Consider the following 25,836-nt stretch of genomic DNA (forward strand, 5'->3'; position numbering starts at 1 on the left):
TAGTTCAGCAGTCATTAAAGAGCATTAAATTATGTTCAAGGAACCATCTGAGGGAGAGAATAAATTATAATATCAAAATAAAAAAAAAAAGAAGTTGCATATCTTACTTGGAAGTTGATGGTGAATGACTGATGAATTTTAAGGACTTACAAGTCCAGGCATATCATAGAAACATCACTATGATGAATATGGAAGATGGATCAGAAGGGATGAAATTGGCAGCACAAAGACCGGTCAGGAAGCCTTTGTACAAATGTGTATGAGAAATTAGGAGAGCCTGAGCTAAAGCAGTCAGTGAAATGCTGATGAAAGAACACATTTGGAAGCTATTTAGGGGGTTGAGTCTCTAGCATTAAGTGGCCAATTGAATAAAGGGATGAAAGAGAGGGGAGAGTGGTCTAGGATGATTCCTATTTTTCAGCACTGAGAAGTATGGAAATAATAACATGAGAGGGGAGGTATAGAACAAGAATCATGTTTGGAGGAGAAGACATCTAGTTTAAATTTGGACACAGTTTAAGATCTATGTAAGACATTTGATTAAAGATGTCTCTTGACCATTGTTTTATGACACAAGTTCAGAGCAAGTGTCTGAGCTTTAAATATAAATTTATGAACTGTTTGTTGATGACTATGGATGACTACTGATTAGAAAAAAATAAGGATCTTTCTATTTCGGTTCACCCTGTCATGGACATATATTGCTTTTGGTCTACACAGGATCTGTTCACCCTTTTTCTGGTAACAGCTTTTATATTTGGCGGTAGGGAGTCATTATAACTCTTAATCCAAGTGATTGGGATGGGCTGACTCCATTGTAGTTCTAAGGGAGGCATGTCACCCAAGCCTGATCAGTCAGTTCATACCTCCCTCCCCACTGGTCACAGTAATATAGCATGTGAAACAAACCATTAATGAGACTAAATTCCTGGAGTGTAATTTCAGCTGTTGAGAAAAGTCTTTTCTGCTGGGATTGCAGAGAATGGGTTTTCAGCCTGTAGCAAGTGGAAGGCAGCTATTTTGCTGCCAGGTGGGAAGACACTGAGAATGAACATAACAAAGGAAAAGAGAGCTGAGAGAGAAGGGGAGAGTCAGACCAACAGAGTCCTAATGATGACACCGAATTCTTGAATCTAGTGGGCCTGAATCTAAAATGATCCCTAGACCTTTCTAGGGATGCGGGAACATTCCCTTTATCTCTTAAGCTAGTTGGAGTTGATTTATTCTTTATTCGTAACTAAAATAGCCCTAGTACGGGCAGAGAATACATTATTTTTATGTATGCTAATTATAAAATATGTGTTAATGAATAAATGATTGAATGACAATAAACAAGCATGATTTGACCCTCAGTATAATTTTGATACCTGATTTGAACAGAATTGACACCTTTACAGTTTTGAATAGTCATTATAAATATGGTATATATTTCAATTTACCTCGTTCTTTAATGTTGTTCGACAGCATTTTGTCATTTTCTATTTAGAAATCTCATACTTTTTCTGTTAATTTCTTGGTAATTTAAAAATTTTACAATATCTTTTTAAATGTACATTTTAAACTGATTTTTGGTGATGTCTATAAGTTAAATTGACCTTTGTATATTGACTCTATAACCAGAAATTTTGCTACACTCTTATTAATTGGAATTGGTAGATTATTTAGGTTTTCTGTGTAGAAATCTTACCCTCTACAAACCATCTTTTATGCTTTTCCCATCATTGAGTATGATGTTTGTGGAATGCCTTTTTGGAGAAGGTCATGAAGATGACCTTTTTCAGTTTGAGGATTTTCTTTCAATTTTTGGCTTTATTTGTGATTTCTATTTTTTTCCTTTTTAAAAATCATGATTGGATACTGAATTTCGTAAAATGCCCTTTATATTCTTAATGATCATATTTTTCCCTATATTTTGTTAATGTAGTGAATTGCCTTAATCAGTATTCTAGTTTTTAATCTTATTTAGCTCTTACATTATCCTATACGTAGGAGTTTTCAGATTTTCTATGTCTTCTTGATTAAAATTGTTATTTTTTTAAACTATGTGATACGCAAAAAAACTCATGAAGAAACTAGGCAGCACGTTTTAAAGCTTTGATTTAGTAAAAAGGACCTAATTAAAAGATAAATGATTAAAAGAATTAATGAGCTTTTATAGTGAGAATCAGAGGTAGTCATAATAAAGTATCTAATTTGGAAAAAGTAAAGGTAGTATAGATACTGTAGGCTGAGCTAGGTTATAGTAGCAGGGAAACTTAAGAACTAGAAAAAAACCAATAAAAACAAATAAAATTTTGGTCAGAGAATATTTGAGTAGTCTTTCAATAGTTAGGATGGCTAAAATGCCAAACCATAACTTTATCTTGTACTGAGGCTCAGAAGATGATATCCCAACGTATGGCGCTTTGGCATGCTGAGTGCTTTGAGCTAGAAGAGAAACAAGGTCTCTTCTGACCTTCTCCTACCTTCCTGTCTCTAATTTATTTATCCCCCTAGACATGGGAAAGACTCTCTCTGAACTTCTGTTATCTGCCTAAAGATAGGTCTTCCAAAATGGAACTCAATTGTCTCCTCAATTAGTCTCCTCCCTGGGAATCTCATCAACCAGGGAAAATTAACCATATGGCAGAAGCAGAGACTGAAGATCAGCGCCACGTCCAGACAGACTGTGTCACAGGCTGTAACTATTCATTTCTCCCAAATTATTTATGGTCCCCTAAGTTGCCTACATATCCTAGCTACTCTCCCCTATGAAGAGAATATATAAGCTTCTAGATCTCACTGGGTTTTTGGGATATTCCATTTTCTTTCTGTGATCTTCCATGTATGTAATAAATTTGGATGCCTTTTCTCCACTTAAACTGTCTGCTGTCAATTTCACAGGCTCAATTGTCAAACTTTTGGAGGTCAAAGAGACATTTTTCTCTCCCTTATACTTGTTTATACTTTAGGACTTGGAAATAGTGGACAAGAGACTTACTTATGTGATTCTTTAGATAAGTACGATACTCATTGAAATTAGCTTCTTGGATTGGATTGACTCATCTAATCAGCCATTTTACCTTAAAAATGTGTTCTCTTCAACAAGAGTCTCTGACTTGATTTCATGAGGATTATATGATAATACTACTTCTAATAATAATGTAACTAGCATTTTAAAAAAATTATACTTTAAGTTCTGGGATACATGTGCAGAACATGCAGGTTTGTTACATAGGTATACATGTGCCATGGTGGTTTGCTGCACCCATCAACCCGTCATCTATATTAGGTATATCTCCTAATGCTATCCCTCCTCTAGTCCCCTACCCCCTGACAGGCCCCATTATGTGATATTTCCCTCCCTGTGTCCATGTGTTCTCATTGTTCAACTCCCACTTATGAGTGAGAACATGCAGTGTTTCGTTTTCTGTTCCTGTGTTAGTTTGCTGAGAATGATGGTTTCTAGCCTCATCCATGTCCCTGCAAAGGACATGAACTCATCCTTTTTTATGGCTGCATAATATTCCATGATTTATACGTGCCACATTTTCCTCATCCAGTCTATCATTGATGGGCATTTGGATTGGTTCCAAGTCTTTGCTATTGTGAATAGTGCTGCAATAAACATATGTAACTAACATTTTTATTGGGAACATTCAATGTACTTGGTGCTGCACAATGCAGTTTTTACTGACAACTTTGTATACTTATAAGATTAAGTGTTATATATAACTTACTTGAAAATTCCAATGACTTTTATTAAGGCTATAGGCTACCAATACAATGAAAAGAAACACAAACTATTCTTAAATTTTACCATTTTTCATTTTTTTGGACATCACATGCTTTTTCCTTGGCCAACTAATTGCTAGTGAATAATTTGTTAGTTTGATAGCACTGAGGGCACAACCAATATGTCTTGACAAGGTTTATTTTTCCCTCATCATTTTCTTTTCAAGTCTTTGGTTCCCAGTATGCACTTGTTACTGCTTTAGATAGCAGACAGTAAGATGTCATTCCTATTCTAATCCTTTTATTTGAAAAAAGTTATCACAAAGATTAACTGGAAATTTTAATATAAATAGCTAAAGTCAACTCTCAAGTCCAAGTTTTTAAACTATTGTATAATTATACATAAAATATGGTATATATATATAATATACCATATTATAGTATACATAGTATATATAATACTATATCATAATATAATATATTGTATAGTATTAAAATTTTTGAAATACACTTTTACATATATTATTTCATCTTATCCTCACATCACCTTTAAATATGAAGCAAATGTTATAGATGAGAAAACTGAGCGCCAAAGAGCTGGTTACATTTTCTCAAGATAAAAATGAAAAAAATTTAATTATCAAGAGAAAAATTAAGTAGAGAAAAAAATTGCTTAAGATTACAAAGTGGCAGAGCTAAAGCTAAAATTTAAGCTTTCTTTTCTTAGAAAGTATGTTATTTTAATTAGGAATCAACTTTTTCTTTTTTTTTTTTGTTTGAGATGGAGTCTCTCTCTTGCTCAGGCTGGAGTGCAGTGGTGTGATCTTGGCTCACTGCAACCTCCGCCCCCCCCAGGTTCTAGCAATTCTCCTGCCTCAGCCTCCCAAGTAGCTGGGATTACAGGCGTGCTATAATTTTTGTATTTTTAGTAGAGACAGGGTTTCACCATCTTGGCCAGGCTGGTCTTGAACTCCTGGCCTCGTGATCCACCTGCCTCAGCCTCCCAAAGTGCTGGGATTACAGGCATGAGCCACCATGCCTGGCCTGGAAACAACTTTTTCATTTCTTCTCCTCCTCTTTCTACTCTTCTCTTCCTCATTTTTCACCTTTACTTCATCTTTCTCTTCATTTTCTTATCTTTTTTGTTCCTCTCCTTTTCTTCATCATCATGATCATGATCATCATCATTTATTAATTGCTTTCAATGGGCAATTGGTTTACTGGTATTTATCAAGATTAATCCTCCAAATAACTACATTAGGTAAGTATTATTATTAACCCCATTTCATAGATAAAGAAATTGAAGCATAAAGGGTTCCAATTTGCCCAAGGACACAGAGCTCCTTGGTAGTGCCAGGATTCAAACCCTAGCCATTTGGTTTTAGAATGTGTGCTCTTAACCATTATTGTAGTCCACCATTGTAACTGACAGCCAGAGATGTCTTCAGGCAATGGTTTAGCAACTTCTTTTGAAATACTCCTCAAATAGATCTTCACCAAAAACAAATAAAAAAATAAAAATTAATATCAAAAGAACAACAAAATTAATAGGAACATGCCATGTACCAAATGCTGTTTAATGTTTAAACCAGCAATGGATTAACCAAAGAAACTTTTCAAGAGAGGTAAGGGGAGGCCAGGTGCCATGGCTCATGCGTGTAATCCTAGCACTTTGGGAGGCCGAAGCAGGCGGATCACTTGAGGTCTGGAGTTTGAGATGAGCCTGGCCAACATGGTGAAACCCTTTCTCTACTAAAATACAAAAATTAGCTGAGCATGGTGGTGAGCACCTGTAATCCCAGCTACTTGTGAGGCTGAGGCAGGAGAATTGCTTGAACCCGGGAGTCGGAGGTTGCAGTGAGTCGAGATCATGCCACTGCGCTCCAGCCTGGGCGACAGAATGAGACTCCATCTCCAAAAAAAAAAAAAAAAAGAGAGGTAAGGGGAGTGGGGTCAGGTGTGGAGAACTGATATACTAAAATATTGGCCAACTGGCAATTTAAGCATATTCAAGATACTTGTTATCATACTGCTAAAAGACAAATATAATTAACGTTTCCAAAAAGAGAAAAAAACAAGTAAAATCAATGTATTCTCTTTCTATTTAGTCTTTGATTATATAGCTAATTATATTTTTTCATAAAAAAGGTTTGCCTTGATTATATCCCACAATTGCTTGAGCTGTGCATCATTTCAAATAATTTTAGTCTAAAAATCATACCTTAATGTGGTGACTGCCCTAATTAAGGTGATGCCTTTACTTACACACTTGAATATAAATAGCTGAAAATCTCCACAACTTTTCTTTCTTTCAAATTTTTAAATTCCTCATGAACATCAGCTGGTGTATTCAGTTCTGACATGTACATGTATAATTAAAAAATAATTACCCCTGGGGGCCAAGAGAAACATGGAGCTGTTATTCTCTAATATGTAACATTCATGAAAGCTGGGAAACAATTACATTTACATATTTGTTTAAGCATATTTATATTGGTTTACTGCATTTTCTAACATTACCCATGCTGTATTTGAGACTTGCAGAATTATTTTTTAAAAATCACATGAGGTTTTATTGTTGAAAGATTTAGACCATTGCAAAAAGCCCTTTACATATGAAATAGTGTCTTAAGTAAAAACAAAACAAAGTAAAAATTGAAACATTTCCATAAAATAAGTGTAATTTGTTTGCCAGCTCTGTAGTAAATTATATGCTTAATAGCAATTTTACTTTGCATATTCAATACATGATAAATATGTTCTCCAGAAGATGTGTATCTATGGTTTTTAAAATTACACTTAACATTTTTTATTCTTAAAAGGATAAAGCAGCAAGTTTTATCATTAATACACATTTTTTCTAGTTTTTAAATTTATCGTCAAGTGCAAAAACAGAGCAAATGAATATATTTGATGTGTTTTATAATCCTAAGTAATATTTTATGTAATGTAAAGAACATAATGAAAGGAACACTGGACTTTTTGGTCTTGTTTGGCTCTGTCACTAATTAATTTGCTATCAGAGTCTCCTCATCTTATGTGAGCCTTGGTTTTCTTCTCTTTAAAATCTAGGGGAGTGGACTAAGGTGTTGCTACTCAAAGTGTGTTCCATAAACCAGCAGCAGTGTTAGTATCACCTGGGAGCTTGTTAGAAATGAAGATTCTTTGCTCTTCTAATTCTAATTCTACTGAATTAGAATCTGCATTTAAATAAAATCCTCAGGTGATTCATATAGTGATTATAGTTTGAGAGACACTCGGCTGCAGGAGCTTGCATGTCATCATGTCATCACATCTGAAAATGTATAGGTAAGGAATGTAGCATTTCACAGAGAAATACATATTTTAAAATGCTACAAAGTGTCCTAAAAGCTATAAATTTGGTACCATATAGACTTAGGTTAATCCTAAGACTACCAGTTACTCCCTGTGTGATCCTGGGTAAATTATTTAATTTTTATGTTCTCTTGTATGAATTGTTGATAGTAGTAACCATCTCATAGGAGTGATGTATTAAATGAAATAAATATTTTGTAATATAACTGGAGTTTAGTACATGTTAGTTTTTCCTTTCATTTTCTCCCCTCCACACCTCCTCATCCCGATCCCCTAAGCCACAAACAGGCTGAGATGAATAAATAAAATTCTATTGAAAAGTACATTAATAACATGTGCATATTTGCAACCCCAACTGAGCTATTAATTAACCTGAGCTGAGCCAGTTAATTTCCTATTCTAAAGTAATTAATTTGATTCTTGAAAGTAGTTGCTCCAAACCTTTCTTGCTTTCCTCAAATACAAAATGTCACCTCTTCCTGCCTTCAAGCATCTGCTAGGCCAACCCAGTGATCTTCAGGAGAGGCGAGGCAGAAGACATCAAGACCTGAAACTATAATTACCTACATAGGTAGGAAAACATGAAAGGGCAGCCCCAAACACATGTTTACACCATCCCTTCAGGCTCAGGCAAATAACCAGAGAGTGTCATGGTGAAGAGTAGTGTTGAAGTCAGAGGTAGATTCTAGCAGAGAGTGAAGAATTGGGAATTCATGATCTTACTACAGATCATGGCCCATGTCTCTTTGTTTCACTGATAGATACTCAATGCCTGGCACAATACCTGGAATTAATGTGTGCTCAATAGATATTTCTTGATGCGTGAATCAAGGTGAAGCTGAAGAGCAAACCGGCTAACATGAACAGTGGGGACATAAGGGAGGTTTTATTCTTGAGTAATAAGACCCCATTAGATGAATGAGGGAGCTGAAAAATAAGACCATACCTAAAGCTGGGAAAGATGCAAGGTTCCAGGCAAGATACCAAAAACCAAAGATGAAAGCAGAAAAGATGGAAGTAGAATCACTGGACTCAGGCTCAGGAATGATGAAGAAGCGAGTTGTCAAAATCTGGCTTTGCGTCAGTACAAGACCCATGGCAAAAACCATTTGGATGCATTAAAAGGGACTAGGAAGCTAGAGGAAATACATCTAGACTAAAAGGAAATTCCCAGGTGTTTTTACGTGGTATCTGGGATTTATTTTAGTTAGGTGTGGTAAGATACACAGACACAAAAGTGATTGTCGTGAAGGAAGAAGTTAATTATACTCACAGCTCCCTAGAGAGGTGGGGAGTCATGGCATCCACACAGGGCCACATGAGCAACACCAAGGCCAAGTGAATGGGAAGAAGAAGGAACTAGGAGCTAAAGTCTTTATTGCAGTTACAGTGAGAAGTAGGGAAAAAAGTTCTGCGTTGTTGTAGGCATAAGATACACATGTGTTTAAATGTACTTGGTTATTGTACACTATAAACTGCACATCCCTACAAAAGGGAAGTGACACAGCTAGGCCCAGGGTGGTGAGCAAGGGCAGCAGTCAAGAGTGTGGCCTATGGAAGGATACCAAATGGTCAAGTACAGAAAATAAACACCTGGGCTAGGTCAGGGAAAAGGGTCCCACAGACCTGTAGGTCCTGGTGAGGTGTAGGTACCCTCTGTACTGGCAGTATCCTGGGAAGGTGACTGAAAATCACAGAGGAATGGTTGGTGGTTCCCAGCCTCAACAAAGGTCCCTGGGCAATTGGTACAGTCTAAAGGCACTGACCTTGAAGGGACCTTGTGGGTTGAGACAGTGGTTGTCACCATGGCACCTGGTGTGAAAAGATGATACTTTGGCACTAATGCTGCTGGATATTGCCATAATCATGGGAAAAAAATGGGAAGCCCCAACTGGGATTAAGATTAAATTTCTTATAAGCTCTTTGGGGCTAGAAATTCGTCTGAAATTGAGGAGATTCTTTTCAGAAAGTTGTTTTGGCTCTGCTTAGATGCGGAGGCACATTTCTCCCAGACAACTGGGTTCTTGTTTCAACAATATTAAATACTTCATCCTTTTCCCACTAGTTTAAAGTGTTGCCTTTACCAAATATTAAGCTTTGATATATTATTTAGGCCAGTAGTTCTTCAACTTTTTGGCTGCAAATGCTTTTGCACTCTTAATATTTTCTGAGCATTTCACAGAGCTTTAGTTTGTGTGAGTTATAGCTATTGATATTTATCACTTTAGAAATTAAAACTAAGAACTCTTTAAAATGTTATCAATTCATTAAAAAGAGCAATAACAAACGTATTACGTGTTAACATAATAGCATATTTTTATGAAAAGTAACTTTATTTTTCTACAAAGAAAACTCGTGAGAAAAGTGGCATTGTTTCAGTGTTTTTGCAAATCTTTTAATGGCTGGTCTCATAGGAGAAGACAGCTGGATTCTCATAGCTGCTACTTCAATCTGCTGTGATATTTTGTTTTCCTTTAAAAAAATCAAGTATCACACAGGTGATATATAGTTGATTAAGGGAGGACCCTGCAGACATCTGAGAGGGTCTCAGGAGCCTCTGGGGGTGCTTGGACCACATTTTGAGAACTGCTTTAGTTTACTTATAGGTTTTTCTACTCACTACTTCTATTCATCTACTTCCTGTACTAGTATTTCATTGTTTTAATTAGTTCATGTTTACACTATGTTTAACACTCGATACTAAAATGTCCTTATTCTTTTCTTTTTCCCAGAGTTTTGTAGCTATTTTCACATGTTATTTTTCAGTTCAAATTTAGAATAATTTTAAGAGTAAAAGACATCCTGTTAGAATTTTAATTGGAATGGTATGTTTATAAAGAAATATGGAGAGAATTGACATCTTTACAATGGTAGATTTCTCTCTTTGATATTACCCCAATGTCTTAGAAAGCGGAACAAGGATTTTGGCCCATTGGACTCCTTAATGGAGTAGTGTTAATGTGGTATTAGACACTTTCAATATGAAATAGCTAAAGCGCAAATATCAGAATTAAAACCCTATGAGGATTAGAGTCACTAATTCTAGCAATTATTTTTTAGCATAGCATTGAATGGTGAAAGATTCAATGACCACATTCAGCCTGTTGAATTTGGTAATTTATTTGTTATTTCTTTCTTACCCTCAGTAAAGTTTTGTCTTTGTTCTTATGGTCAAGATTTGAGTGGCTTATTTGAAACATGCAAAAATCAAAAGCAATAAAACCTATGACTGTGCTATATAGGAAAGGGTATTAAGTGGGAAACAGAGCACAAAGAGGTTCTGGCTCACAACTTTAGTTTCAGCCCTTATTCACTGCCTATTTAGAGATTACCTTAATCTCTCGGAGGTCCCGCTTTCTCAACATCTGAAATAGAAATAAGGATAGCCATCCTCCTTACTTCAGAAGATTGAGAGGAATGCAAAGTGAAGCGGTGTACTCTGTAAAGTGCTTATAAAACACATGGTATTTTGCAATGCTACAGTTAGGGAGTTGCAGAGCTGGGCCAGCAACTCAGAGATTAAGCTAGCTCACAGTCCTTGGAATCTTAGGTATTTTCTAGGCCAGGAGGTGGTGTTGGGGGCCCAAGCAGGAGGAGAAGTAAAAGTGCGGGGGAACTTGTCCATTTTTCTGTATAGATTAGGTTTATGGTTTGCTGTTTTTAGCTTGAAGAAAGAGAGATATTGCTTTTAAATGTTTGGACAACTCTAGTTCTAGTCCAGGTCCTCATTCTTACAGATGAAGAAACCAATAAAGCAACAGAGAAATGATTTTCCCATTTGTTCAGCTTGACAACAGTAGTCTCAAGACTAGAAGCATGATTTCATGTTTCATATGTGATATGCATTCAATTTGCTTGAACTTTAATTTAAAAATCTATACAACATTTAATTATCTTGCCTTTCAGTCTGGAAACCTTTTTTTTCTGTTCTGTAGTCAGGCATACACCATACTTTTTATAAATAAAGCCTAATGTAGACACAAAATATAGACGCTGTTTAGTCTGTCAAATCTGCAAGTCTTTATCTTAGAACTAAGGAACATTTATACACAGTAGTTCATGAGTCTTAGTTATATGAAGACATTAGGAAACTTATATCTTTAGAAAAAAATAAAAATGTATTTGACTGAGGTATCTCTAACTTCAGGGCATAAAGGAAAATTCAGTTGAAAGTAGAGAAATAGATACTTCATGTTGAAGTCTGACCACCTGGAGGAGTTTTATTCAATCTTCTGTATGCCAAACATCCTGGTGTTTCCACATATCTTGATGAATACTTTTGGTATGCTTTTATTTTTCTTCAGATAACTGTTAAATGGGGACAGAAAAATTAATGGATCAGAATGTTTTTGAAATAAAAGAACTACATAATGGATTCCTTTGCTAAAATTTATTGATTTTGGCACAATAAAACTCAAACCAGCATATTAACATACTCTGGCTTGCAGAAAGGCAATGCTGGCCTCTTTCTGGGAACAGAGGAGGCATATGACAACTGTCTGCTGTTGTGCCAAACCCCTATTACCCTAAATACAGAAGACATCAGGTTCAATAGGTGGAAGAAGGGACCCAGAGCTAGCAAATGAAACATGGGATTTTATTAGGTGGCTACATACAGGGGAGAGAGTTCCAATGGCAGTGAGCTGGACAAGATATCTTCCTTACCTATAGTCCAGTGGTGATGGGCTGAGCAGGAAAACTGCAACTGCTTGCAAATAACGTGCAGTTTATACAGCGTTTTCACTAAACGCTCTTCCTTTAATGACTTCCACCTGGCAACCTTCATTTAACCCAAGACTGAAGGCCTCAAGGCCCTGTACAGCCTGTGTTCCATGGAATGGGCTAGGGACACGGATGTTCCTCATAGACAAGAAACGAGTCTCTGTGTTGACCACTGCTGGATTCCATAGCTCAGAATACACGTTCAGGTCCACCTTCCATACAGGGTCATTCTCAGGGTATGCTTCAACTTATTACTATAAGGGACATTTTGCCCTTTGCTGGTTTGTGTCTTCTGAAATGGTGTTGAGCACACAGGAGCAAGTGGCCAAGCAGCACATATGCCTGCCCTGCAGGAACAACTTTCACAGGGAGAACTTTCAGAGACATAATCAGGCATATGAGTCTCATATCCCATCACACTATAGGGCAGCGCTCAGCTCTCTGGCAGTGCTGGATATTAAATTATGGGAGAGGAACCTAACTCTTTGGCTAAGGATCTGTATAGTTTTTTGATTATGGAAGCACTGGCCTCTGCTCTCTTATAATCAAGGACTAGGATACCACAGTACACCAAGAAAAGTTTTTTAAGCAAATGATTTAAGTAAAAATGTTTACAGAGTTTCTTAATATTCTATACCTTAGTAGATAAGAATGTTTAAATTTCCTCTTAAATTTCTGGCATGGCCTTAAGTTCATACTCCTGAATTACAGAAGGGTGGAAAAGTCAGTACCTTATGAAGCAATGCTTACACATCAGATTTTCAAAATAAACTTTACAGAGACCAATGAAACTGCAGATCAGAAGGTGTTGCATATTTATGCAGACAATATGCTTCCTTACTAATGGGTCTTTGTTATAGAAAATGATTTGTGCTGGATGTTGAGCCCTTTTAAAAACAGGAAAATGTAAGTCTCATTTTACATAGACTCTGTTTTTAATTATAATTTGACAAAAGAAATAACCACATTACTTATTTGATTTGCCAGAACCTTATCTAGCACCACCTGTTGAGCCCAAGGCACTCAAATGCTGACATATTGCAGAGAACAAAATTATGTAGCTGGCATATTAACTAGAATTGATGCCAACAAAAGCATTATGTAGCCTTTGTACTCTAAATAAAACAAAAATACATTAAGCTACCAACTGTAAAGGTTTAAGAAAGCCACATTTAATTATACACAAACAGATCCTCCTAACAAAGAAGTAGAATGAAAAATGGTCTTGGAGTTAAAAGGCCAAAGTTTGCATGGTCTACGCTGGTAACTATCATGAGCTTAAACAAAATGAAATTTCATGGTACAGTTGATTTACATTAAATATGACAAGGGGATGCTGAACTTGTTTTTATGAACTGATGGGTTCAATAGAGTAACATTTGCAGTGTGAGGAAATAGCAAATACATTGCCAGAATGGGCAAAACAAAAAGCTATAATTAGTTATTAGCTTGTGAGTTTATAGTTCATTGGGTTTCAGTTTATGAAGAGTATATTGCCTTTGAAAGTTCACCTGCCTTTGCCTTTGTATGTGTTGACTTGAAGAAAGTGAATACTGAAATGTGCTCCAGACATAAAGGGTATATAAGTGTCCCCCTCCCCCCAGTTTTGAGGCAAAAGAATGTAAAGGCCAACTTGGAAGATGGATGTTGGCTAAAACACAGTGTATAATGTTTGAAAGTATTGATGGCTATATATATTCATTGTTGAGCCCTTACTTTGGGCCAAACATTGAACTTTTATATATATAAACTCATTTATCCTCTCGACAAACCCAAAAAGTAGGTGTTATTATTTCTATTTTACAGATGAGGATTTTTTTTTTTTTTTTTTTTTGAGATGGAGTTTCACCCTTGTTACCCAGGCTGGAGTGCAGTGGCATGGTCTCAGCTCACCACAGTCTCCACCTCCCAGGTTCAAGTGATTCTCCTGCCTCAGCCTCCTGAGTAGCTGGGATTACAGGCGCTTGCCACCATGCCTATCTAGTTTTTGTATTTTTTAGTAGAGACGGGGTTTCTCCATGTTGATCAGGCTGGTTTCGAACTCCTGACCTCAGTTGATCCACCCGCCTTGGCCTCTCAAAGTGCTGGGATTATAGTCGTGAGCCACCGTGCCCGGCCTCAGATGAGGATTTTGAGGTTTGGAGAGGTTACTTAACTTGCCTCAATTTGCTTAGGAATTAAACCAAGTCTGTTTGATACCAACATAAGTGTTCTGAATTTCTGTACATCTCTATGACACTATCTTTCTCCAAAAGACGATCTGTAAATTTGGAGATTAAAATGCCCAGGTCAACCCCTGTGACTGGAGTATAGTTCACTGCCTGAGATGTAACAAAAAGATGACTTAATCAATTACATTACAATGTAACTGCATGATAAAAGGGTTATTAATAGAAGGACAGCATTCTATGCGGAGGTTAAAAGAAAAAGCTATGTATAGGATAGTAAATAGTGTTCAGGGAAGTACAGAAGAGATGTCCTTCTAGTTCCAAAAAGCTAATATTGATTATTGGGGAAAAATATTCCTGGTGTGAAGAGAAGCAATCCAATTCACATAGCTAACCTTTGTTAATGACAATTGAACTCTTATATTCTGATTCTGGGCTCTTCAAGCAAACTTCTCACCTATAATTTAGGCTCTGGGTAAACTGATCTACCAGGAAGAAACACTCTGAGCAAATGATCAAAGACTGTTAATCTGGCATTATTTATTTTATTGTAATTTAATAATTGGTGTTCTAGTTTATAAAACTAGATTCCTCAATTTTAGTTTGCCTGAATAAATCTCTTTGAGGTTAACTGGTAGGATATACTCATAAAAGAGTTTCTGATTATAAAAACATGAGGACTGGAACCTGGAACCCAGTAACTCCACTGAAGTATTAGGATAGTGCAAAAGTAATTGTGGTTTTGCCATTTTTTTTTTAAAGGCAAAAACCATAATTACTTTTGCACCAACCGAATAGTACCCATTTGGGACACCCTTTCTGAGTTCTCTCGCTCTTCAGTATGGCTCCTTGAGGGAAAGCAAAAGCTTTAAGCTTTTTAGTCCAATTTTCTCACTTGCATAGATGAAGAAAATAAGGCAGAGGGGTACAACAAGTTATTTACTTAGATAAATGATGTGGAGTTCTGATTGTGCTGCTCTGTTTATAGCTTTACTAATTTTTAGTTACTTTAGTTACATATGTTTATTACATACATTTTGTCCTTGTATTTTGCTCTTTAATTAACAGCTAGAGTTTCACAGATGAAAGCATTTTCACCTTTCCAAATGTGCTAAAGGAGTCAAAGTGTTATTTCTTGTTGTTTTAGTATTATTTGCAAACAATGGGACCCCAAGCTAGAATATTGAAAGTTACCTTAAGTTGTAACAATGTGGCTATATACCTATTGTGATAGGTAATTTTGAAAAAATATGTGCCAGGCACTTTTAAAAACTTTATGTCCTAAACTTTCATAACTTTTACAAAGAAAAAACAGATTGTCAAGTAGCTTATAAATTTTTTGTGTGTTGTAATATGTTCCATGCTTGTCTTAATGCTCTGCTGTCATTGTCTTAAAGTTCTTTATAATTCTTGAACAAATTATACGTAATTTAAATGTAATTTATAATTATTGCCATCCAGCTAATAGTTGGCAAAGCCTCAGTTTGTCTTTCTCCACAGCTTATATTTTTTCTTGAAATATATGCTGCATTTGAAGTACTATTCAACCCAGAAATTCCATTATTGGCTATATACTCAAAGGAATATAAATCATTCTACCATAAAGACACATTCACATGTATGTACATCGCAGCACTGTTCACAGCAGAAAAGTCAGGGAATCAACCTAAATGCCTATCAACAGTAGACTGGATAAAGAAAATGTGGTACATATACCCCATAGACTACTACACAACCATAAAAATGAATGAGATCATGGCCTTTACGGCAGTATGGATGCATCTGGAGGGCATAATCCTAAGCAAACTCACATAGGAACAGAAAACCAAATACTGCATGTCCTCACTTATGAGTGGGAACTCAACATTGAGTACACATGGAGACAAAGAAGGGACGACAGACCCCGGGGTCTACTTGAGGGTGGAGAGTGAGAGGAGGGAGAGGATCAAAAAACCACCCATCAAGTACTATGTTTATCACCTGGATGATTAAATAATCTGTAGACTAAACTCTTGGGACATGCAATTTACCTATATAGCAAACCTGTCCATGTGCCCTTGAATGTAAAATCAAAGTGAAAAAATGTGAAAAAAGAAATAGATGCTGCTTTTGAGTTAAAGTCACGATATGTAATGATAAATTTTAAAAGCACCATTCAAAAATTGTATATGGGCTATGTCAAATGTTTGCAAAATTACCTTCATAGGCCAAAATGTTGTTAAGTAGATGGTAAGAACTTTTACAATTGAAAGACTGTTTTTAAGTGAACATAAAAAAAGGAACACAAAGGAAGAGAGGACCACAAACCAGAAGTGAATGTCCTTTTCCCCTAGCATTGACAGCCATATCAAGCTATCTGTGCTGCAAAAAGATTGCAAAATCTTTATCATGCATCAGAAAACAAAAAATGAGGAAGTATGAGTGTGGGTGTGTGTGCAAAGTGATGGAAGAGGCGAGGGCAGTGAAAGAAGGATGAGAAACTAGGTAACCAGGGCTAGCTTTAGGAGCATGCAAGCTGTGCAGTCCCACAGTGCCCTGTGTTCTGAATGCTGCACTGCAACTCTCTCAACATTCTTAATAATTTTTGAACAACAGGGCCTACACTTTCATTTTGCCCTGGACAAATTCGGTAGCCAGCCCTGGAGGTAACATTTGTGGTTCAGATGAATCACTTGGTCCTTGGTGTGAATGACTGTTTCCTTAGTATTCTGAAACATTTCACCAATTATGTTTAACAATTTACTTTTTCTTTGGTCTCCCACATCTTTTGCATTTTATTGGTTTAGAGACAGGCAGAGAAGGAAATGAATGGTGTTGGCCATCAGCATGTATCAACACCCCAGCAGTCTTTCTCACCTTTTGACAGAGGCTTAGGTATTTAGTTGAACGTCAGGTACCTGCCAGCCTCTGAACTCAGAATTTCATGAAGGTATTTCGTTTGATGTTCACAAGTAATTCTCTGTTGGGTATATTAATATCTTCATGTTACATATGAGGAGAATAGGACTAAGAGAAAGCAAATAATTTACTCAAGGCTTGAATTCAAATCCTGGCCATCTAACTTTGAAATCCAAGCTGAATCCCTGAAGTAAAAATACCCCTACTTGTAATGGTGATCTTCAGGACTAAAGAGAAAAATTTGGGAGAGCACAGCTTCAGCAAACCTAACGATATAATATCAAATATAATTAGTGGTATACTATCAAATGTTTAATAGTCAGTTCTTTGGGAGGAGAAAAAGCCTTGATTTATAGAATTTGCCAATTTTCATGGTATAAATCCTCCTGTGATGGCTGACTGCAAGCTACCGTCCATGAACACAGCTTGGGAAGAAATATGCTCAATTGGTTCTTGCTAGCTGCATGAGCCATTTCCAATATATCATTGTTTTATTCCAACAATATATTAGATTAATACTTTTATTAAATTTGGAGTATTCTTTTCCCATATGTACACAATTAGTGGGTCATATGTAAGTGTCTTAGTTTTGGTGGGGAGAAGGGAAAAGGGTAGTTGGTAGAGATAGAGGGGAGTTTGTTTTTTTGGCAGCTGTTTTATTGCTTTCTTTTTGGTTCATTGTTGGATTAGACTGGGGCCATGCTCACTTTTAAATTTCTTTGAAAACCACTAGCAGGCATGTTGGAAAAGTTTTACGGTCTAGGATCAATTTGTAGAAAATGAGTTGTTAAACAGCATCCTCATATTCACTACATATTAGCTGTAGGGCATCTTATTTGTTAGCATTATTTTCTTATACTTATTTTATCTTTAGATCTTAAAATTTAAGTTTTTTTGTATTCAGATTTTAGAACATTATCATGGTTTTTCTGCTAACTGGCTGTGTGAATATATCAAATTTCTGTGGAACTCAGTTAATCTTGTTAAACTGAGCAGTTTACCCTCCAAATCTCAGGATTGAACAATACTGTGTGTGATCCTATTATAACTTAGAATATAAGGAAGGAGTCACTAAAATAAAACTTTAGGCACAATAAAATATCTAAGCAGAGTAGTTCTACAATATTTAGTTCCTGAATATTCTGTTCCTGCTTTTTGGATCTCTCAAAATTTCAATGTAAACCAGGGTTTCTCAACTTCAGTACTATTGACATTTTGAACCAAATAATTCTTGGTTGTGTGGGGGCTGTTCTGTGCATTGTGGATGTTTAGCAGTATCCCTGACCTACATTCACTAGGCAGCAGCCTCTGAGGAGTGACAACCAAAAAAGCCTCAGACACTTTCAAATGTTCCATGCAAGGGGCAGAGGGAGGAGTGGAGTGGCGAAATCATTCCTGGTTGAGAACCACTTTGCTTACTGTGGTTTAATGATCATTTCCATTGTTCTTTCAATTCATCAAGAATTACGTTGTTAAGCCTATTGCAAGTAGAGCCTATTTTGTTACTGAATATTTATTGAGCACCTATTTTGAGTCAGGAACTATTTTTTAGATAGAGTCTCGCTCTGTTACTCTGGCTGGAGTGCAGTGGAATGATCATGGCTCACTGCAGCCTCGACCTCCTGGGCTCAAGCAATTCTCCTGCCTCAGTCTCCAGAGTAGCCAGCAGTACGAGTGCATTCTAGCAAGCCTGGCTAATTTTTTTTTTAATTTTTGACACAGGGTCTCACTCTGTTGCCCAGACTAGAGTGTAGTGGTGTACTCACTGCAGCCTCGACCTCCTGGGCTCAAGCAATTCTCCTGCCTCAGTCTCCAGAGTAGCCAGCAGTACGAGTGCATTCTAGCAAGCCTGGCTAATTTTTTTTTTTAAATTTTTGACACACGGTTTCACTCTGTTGGCCAGACTGGAGTGTAGTGGTGTATCTCGGCTCACTGCAACCTCCACCTCCCAGGCTCAAGCAATTCCCCTGTCCTAGCCTCCTGAGTAGCTAAGATTACAGGTGTGTGCCACTACTGCCCAGGTAATTTTGTATTTTTTAGTAGAAACAGGGTTTCACCATGTTGGCTGGGCTGGTCTCGAACTCCTGACCTCAAATGATCCTCCTGCCTCGGCCTCTCAAAGTGCTGGGAATTATAGGTGTGAGCCACCACACCCGGCCTTTTGATATGTGGTCTCCTTATGATGCCTAGGCTGGTCTCAACCTCCTGGCCTCAAGTGATCCTTCCATGTTGGCTTCTCAGTGCACTGGGATTATAGGTGTGAGCCACCACACCCAGCCTATCAGACCGTGTCTTAGGTGCTTACCATGCACTATTGAACAAACAAGATTAAAATGACTCTTGTAGAGCCTACACAGTAATGAGAATAGAGAGACAATACACAAGCACAACAATTGAGTCTCAGTATTTATAGTTTATGTTAGAAGATGGTAAGTACTGAAGAAAAAAGTATTTATATAAATTAGATAAGAAGGATGGCAGGGAGGGGTTACGGATTGCAATTTTTAATAGAGTAGGTAAGAGAAGGACTAAGTAAGGTAGTGACATTTGGACAAAGACTTGAAGTTGGTGATAGCCTAGGAAGAGCATTTCAGGAGGAGGAAACAGCCAATGCAAAGGCTATAAGGGAGGAGCATGTCTGGCCTTCAGAGGAACAGCAAGAACTACCTCAAAAATAGTTCCTGACTCAAAATAGGTGCTTAATAAATATTCAGTAACAAAATAGGCTCTACTTGCAATAGGCTTAACAGCATAATTCTTGATGAATTGAAAGAACAATGGAAATGATCATTAAACCACAGTGGCTGAAACTGAGTGAATAAAAGGAGGTAGGAGGGGAAGTCAAAGGGGTCATGGGGCCACAACACATAGGGCCTGGTAGCATAGGAATGACATAACCTAATATATCTTTAAATATAATCATTCTGGCTCTTCCACTGAGACTAGTCTGTTGCAGGTCAGGAGAGGAAGTGGCATTGGATAGAGTCAAAGAGACCTGTCAGGAGTCTATTGCAGTAATTCAGGAGACAGATGATGGTAATTTGGGTCAGGTAAAAAGTACCAGAAGTGGTAAGAATGGGTTGAATTTTGGATATATTTTGAAGGAAACACAATATGATTTCCTGAGAATTGGATATAGAATATGAGAGAAACAGAGAAGTCAAAGATGATGCTAAGATTTTTAGTGCAAGCAAATGAAAACAGTGGAGTTGCCATCATTGCAAATGAAGAAAATAGTAGGTGGGGTAGGTTTCTTGAGTGATGTGTTGAAATGTTTATTGAACAAACAAATGGAAATTTCAGATAGATAGTAGGATAACTAAGTCTTGTGTTTGGGAGATCAGGGCTGGAGAGATGAATTTAGGAGTTATTGGTGTTTAGTTTTTTTATTTTTAATCTTTTTATTATTTGCATTATTATTTATATTCTCAACTTCTATTTTAGATCCAGGGGGTATGTGTGCAGGTTTGTTAAATGGGTATATTGTGTGATGCTGAGGTTTGGGGTATAGATCCCCTTAATCAGGTAGTGAGCATAGCACCCAGTAGGTAGTTTTTCAATCCATATTCCCATCCTTCTCTCCCTCGTCTACTAGTCCCCAGTGTCTGTTGTTCCCATCTTTATGTCCATGTGTATTTAATGTTTAGTTCTCATTTGTAAGAGAGAACATGCAGTATTTGGTTTTCTGTTCCTGTGTGGATTTGCTCAGGATAATGGCTTCCAGCTGCATCCATGTTGCTACAAAGGAATGATTGCATTCCTTTTTATGGCTGCATAGTATTCCATGGTGTACCACATTTTCTTTATCCAATCCATTGATGAGTACCTAGGTTGATTCCATGTATATGCTATTGTGAATAGTATTATATTGAACATGCAAGTGCATGTGTCTTTTTAGTTGAAATTTATTTTCCTTTGGATGTATAACCAGTAGCAGGATTACTGGATTGAATGGTAGCTCTGTTTTAAGTTCTTTGAGAAATCTCCAAGCTGCTTTTCACAGGGGCTGAACTAATTTACATTCCCACTAAGGGTGTATAAACATTCTCATTTCCCTGCAGCTTTGCCAGCATCTGGTTTTTTTTTTGACTTTTTATTAATAGCCATTCTGACTGTTATGAGAGCCATGACTGAATGGGATCTCCAATAGAGTGATTATAGAGAAAAGAAGACAAAGTAGAGATTTCTGTGGTACTGTGACATTACATAGTAAGGAAGGAGAGGAAGGAAAAACTAGCAAAGCAAACTGAAGAGTAACAAGCATTGAGACAGGAGGAATCCAGGGAACTGTAGTGTCCTGGAAACCAAGTGTAGAAAGAAGGGATGATCAGTTGTATCAAATGATGTTGCTAAATCCAGGAAATGACTGGGAAAGGACCACTGGGATTTTGAGATGTGGAGGTATATGGTGACTTTGATGAGTGATGGCTGTTCACAGCAGGTACAAACAGCCCCTTCAAGACAGCATATACAGACAGCCCTTTCAAGGAGTTTTGCTATAAAGGGGAAAAAGAAATGTGAAGTGACAGCTAGACAGTGAGTGGAGGAAGTGAAGATTAGAGAAAAGTCTTTTAAAAAAATATAGCACAAATATAAAAGGATGTTTATGTCCTGATGAGAAAGATCCAGTACAGAGGGGGAATTACTGTCATAGTATAGGATATGAAGAATTGTACGAGTGATGTCTGATGTCCTTGAGAGAAGTGGTGGGATGAAATTTGGGTACAATTGAAGAGATTGACTGTAGAGGAACTATCATGTATATTTGACAGGTAAAGAAAATGAGACTTGTCTGCAGTGATTGAGCTTTGAGAAATAAGTCGATTTTGTGTTATTCATTATACAGAAAATACAATATACCATATTTTATTTAGGAAGAAGATATTTCTAAATAATTTTCTGGACATTAGTAGGATTGACTGCCTTGTTCTCGAATGCATCACCGTAGGTGATTATAGAAGCTTCTTTATGTCTGACTGAAAAATAATAGCAGCAGACAATGAAATATGCAAAGCTATATTGGCTAAGGTGATCCAATTTTATAAATTCATCCTCATTTTAATTAAATTCTTACCTCTTTCTCTTCAGGATGCTATAGATAAAATGTCCTTTGAGAATATACTACTTCTGTTAAGACTTTGCTTTGGAGAATAATGGAACCAAATAAAATGCATTTGTACCTCAGTTTTTTACATCTGAAAATTACAAGGTAGTCTGTTTATTCAATAAGTGTTGATTTTTTTTCATGGTAGGGTACTGTTCTATTTGCCAAATGGCACCTTTGTATAATAGACTGATCTTTAAATCTTCAAAGCAGCAGAAGCCCTTTTTTAAAAGAAAATTCTGACTGAAACTTTATTATATACAGAACAGATAACAATGCTATTTCTTATGAATAAATGTCTTTTTAGGAGTTCAAATGAATAACATTTATTTAATAAAAAATCAATAAGTTTTTTTGTGAGCACACAAGCTGAATTCAGGAGCTAGGGATAGCAGTGATTCCCTAAAATCAGAGTCACCATTCTGTTGATTCCTGCATTTTGTTTTGGTTAAACTATATTAAGAAAATTGTGAATCATACAGAGAAGTAGCTGCATAGGATAATTTCTTAACAGATCAGTTTATAATCTTAGAATGGTTGAAAAGGACATAGGATACTTTTAGTATTAAAAAATGAGTCAAAATTCTCAAAAAGAGTCACTAAAAATATCTAACCACTGATTGAATTTCTTTTAATGAGAGACATTTAGAATAAACTTGTAATTGTCAAACTTTGTTTGTAATATTATATAGTTACCCCAAGACTTGCTCTATATTCACTTCTTATTTCACAATAGACTACATATCATGATAGGCTAATGCATGTAGCTGAAGTTCCTGAGCTTTGCTTAGCATTTAGTTGAATATAGCACGTGTGTGCTATTTATGGGATTTATGAAATACCAGTATCAAAAAATTTCTAATTATCACCACATTTATAAAAAATTTAAATGTAGGCATAGAGCTGATGAGGGTAAGTTTTATTTTAGGTAGGGCACAAAATAAGTGAATCTAACTGCACAAGTCGATAGGTGGTAGACTTTGGTATGTTAAAGTTAGATATATAACACTTAAATATGAAATTTGTATCTAAGATTTGCAGAATCCTTGAAACATGTCTTTGGAATACTAAGGTTCTGTAGGACACAATTTGAAAAACACTTATGTTGTAAAAACGGCAAGAGATAGAACATCCTAAGACCTGCCTGGGAATCCTGACTCTTTCTTCCACTAGCTGTATGAGTTTGGCCATGTGATGGAATCTCATTGGCTCTTTATTTTTTCATCAGTAAAATATGGATTATGACCCTTAACACATCTAGTTTTTTCTAAATCCTTTACTATATGTCAAAATAACAAGTATCTAATACAATATCTTCACATAGGGAAGGTATGCATAAAATACTATTTGCATCTAAGCCTGATGTCTTGAAATACAAAAAAGTAGTTTCTAAATCCTTAACAAATAGAGGAAAAGAGAAAAAATATAGTTTGTGGAAGGGAGAGAGATTATGATTTGATTTGAGGGAAGAATTAATTTTGTCTCAAAGAAAACGATTTCCTAACAAGGAGAACACATGGAATAAAATGCCTACCTTTGGAACTGAAGGAAATGTTTACCATACTAGATCAAATGCTCTGAAATATTAAATAATGTGTATCCAATTTTACAAATCAGCCATTCCACTTTAGAGTCAATTTTTAAAGTTCAATGTTCTCTCAGCTTTCCAGGAAATATTATGAAAATAACGTGGTCAACAGAAGACAAAACTGCAGAAAAGATACAGCCTTTTGATGCAGCTTTTCTGATTAACAATTAAATCTTGTGCTCTGTAGTTGAAGGGTCTTAGCAGTACTGTTTTCTGTTGTTCAGGCTGACCTGGGTCAGTTTATTTTTCTCAAGCTGGGGCTGAATACCCTCGCACTCTCTCACTGTAGATACAATAAAATCACCTTCTGTTTTCAGGTCCAAATGAAGCCATATCCCCTGAACGAACTTTTCATTTATATATAAGAAAGAGCCAGGAATATCCATGGTTTAGTGACTTTCAGTTATTTAAATCTATGAGCCAACTCAGTGATACAAAAGATTTCATGTTAGTGGTTCCAAAACTTGGCTGCATACCGGCATCATGAAGGAAGCTTGTTTATGGAACAAATTTCCAGGGTTTACCCTCTGAAGTGCTGACTCAGGAGTAGCCATTTGACTACACTTTAGAAAAATGAAGAGTCCATTGTAAACAAGCTTACTGTGAGAACAATATAAACAAAAAAGGGCTTTACTCTAGCTGTGAGGCAAAGGTGCTCCTTTTGCAGATCCACAGAGGTAAATGGGTTTAGATAGTAGTTTAATTTATTCAACCCCTCACTGTAATCTTTGTATCAGCTCCTTGGGGCAGCCCCTCATAGCCACTCATTGAATGTTCAGTGGCTTAAAATAACACCCTTCCTTTTGCATTTTTTTCATCTTGTCTCCATGCATGATTCCTTAACCCTATGTTTCCCCATTGCTCCCGGAATCCCTTTGGTTTTTATCCTATGCCTCTTGAAAGAGACTCTAGGCTTTGGGGTAAAAGTGGGATGTTGAAGGATGAGCTCCAAATCCCACTGATAGAATATCTACAAGAAAATTTTCCCTCATCCTTCTGTCAAAATTGAACTCTTTTCACATATTCCCTGAATTTTATTGTGTTAAGGAATCCTAAGTCTTATTAGTTAGTACCTCTTTCTATTCCCTAACATTTATATATGTCCTGGCCCAGAATGGGGGAGGAGAGGCAAGGATAAAATAATATTGCCCTATTCTGTTGAACATTCTTCATGAAATTGCTTTTAAATTTTATGTTTTTACATATTTTTAAAATTGTGAAGTCTTTCAAACATCAAGTATTGGATAATAATTTAATAGGCATCTATGTATCCACCATGCAGAATTAGCAGATATTAACATTTTGCTATAATTGAATTGCTATATATGGTTGGTGGGAGCGTAAACATATACAGCCATTTTGGTAAATGTTTGGCAGTATTTAGTAAAGCCGATCAACCTAGGAATTCCACTCCTAGATACATACTCCATAACAATGTACACATATGTGCATTAGCACATGAGTACAAAAATTCTTATAATGATATTCATAACAGTTTAAAACTGGAAAGTACCAAACCTCTATCAAAAAAGAAAGTATAATGAATTGTAGTATATTCATACAATGAAGTGTTAAACAGCAATGAAAATAATAAACTATTGTTGCACTCACAAGAGAAATTAAATTGCTCAGAAATAATAATGGTGAGTGAAAAATGACAGACCCAAAAGGGTATATATTGTGTGGTTCCATTCCTATAAAGAACAGACCAATAATAAATGATGGTAAAAATTAAAAAAAAGTTTTCTTCTGTGTTATTGGCAATAGTCTATGTCTTGATATGGGTGATGATTACATGGGTATATTTACTATGTAAAGATATAATCAAGCTGTATACTTACAGTTTGTTTATATTATATATGTTATACCTCAACTTAAAAGTTCACCAAAAAAAAGAAAGAAAAAAAATGAATGACTTATGGCTTCAGATATTTTAAAGCTTTAAAGAGGGTAAAGAGAAATCCAAACTTCATCACATTATAATGAAATTTAAAAACACTAATTACACTAAGAAACTTCTATTAAGTTCAGAAGAGAAATAACTGATCATGAACAATGGAACAAGAGTAACATTAACTTCAAATTTCTTAACAACATTGAAAGAAAGAAGAAAAAGGAATAATATTTTTAAAGCCATGAGGAAAGAAAAAAACCCTATATTATTCCTATAATTTTATATCCAACCAAATTTTCATTTAATGTGACGGCATTATAAAAATGATTTTCAGACAGCTTATTTTTCCATACAAAGATTCATTTTGGAAACTTGTTTTTTGGAAGAAGTTTTTTTTTATTTTTAATTTTAT

Source organism: Pongo abelii, chromosome 1 (genome assembly GCF_028885655.2).
Source record: "Pongo abelii isolate AG06213 chromosome 1, NHGRI_mPonAbe1-v2.0_pri, whole genome shotgun sequence".
Lineage (NCBI taxonomy): Eukaryota > Metazoa > Chordata > Mammalia > Primates > Hominidae > Pongo > Pongo abelii.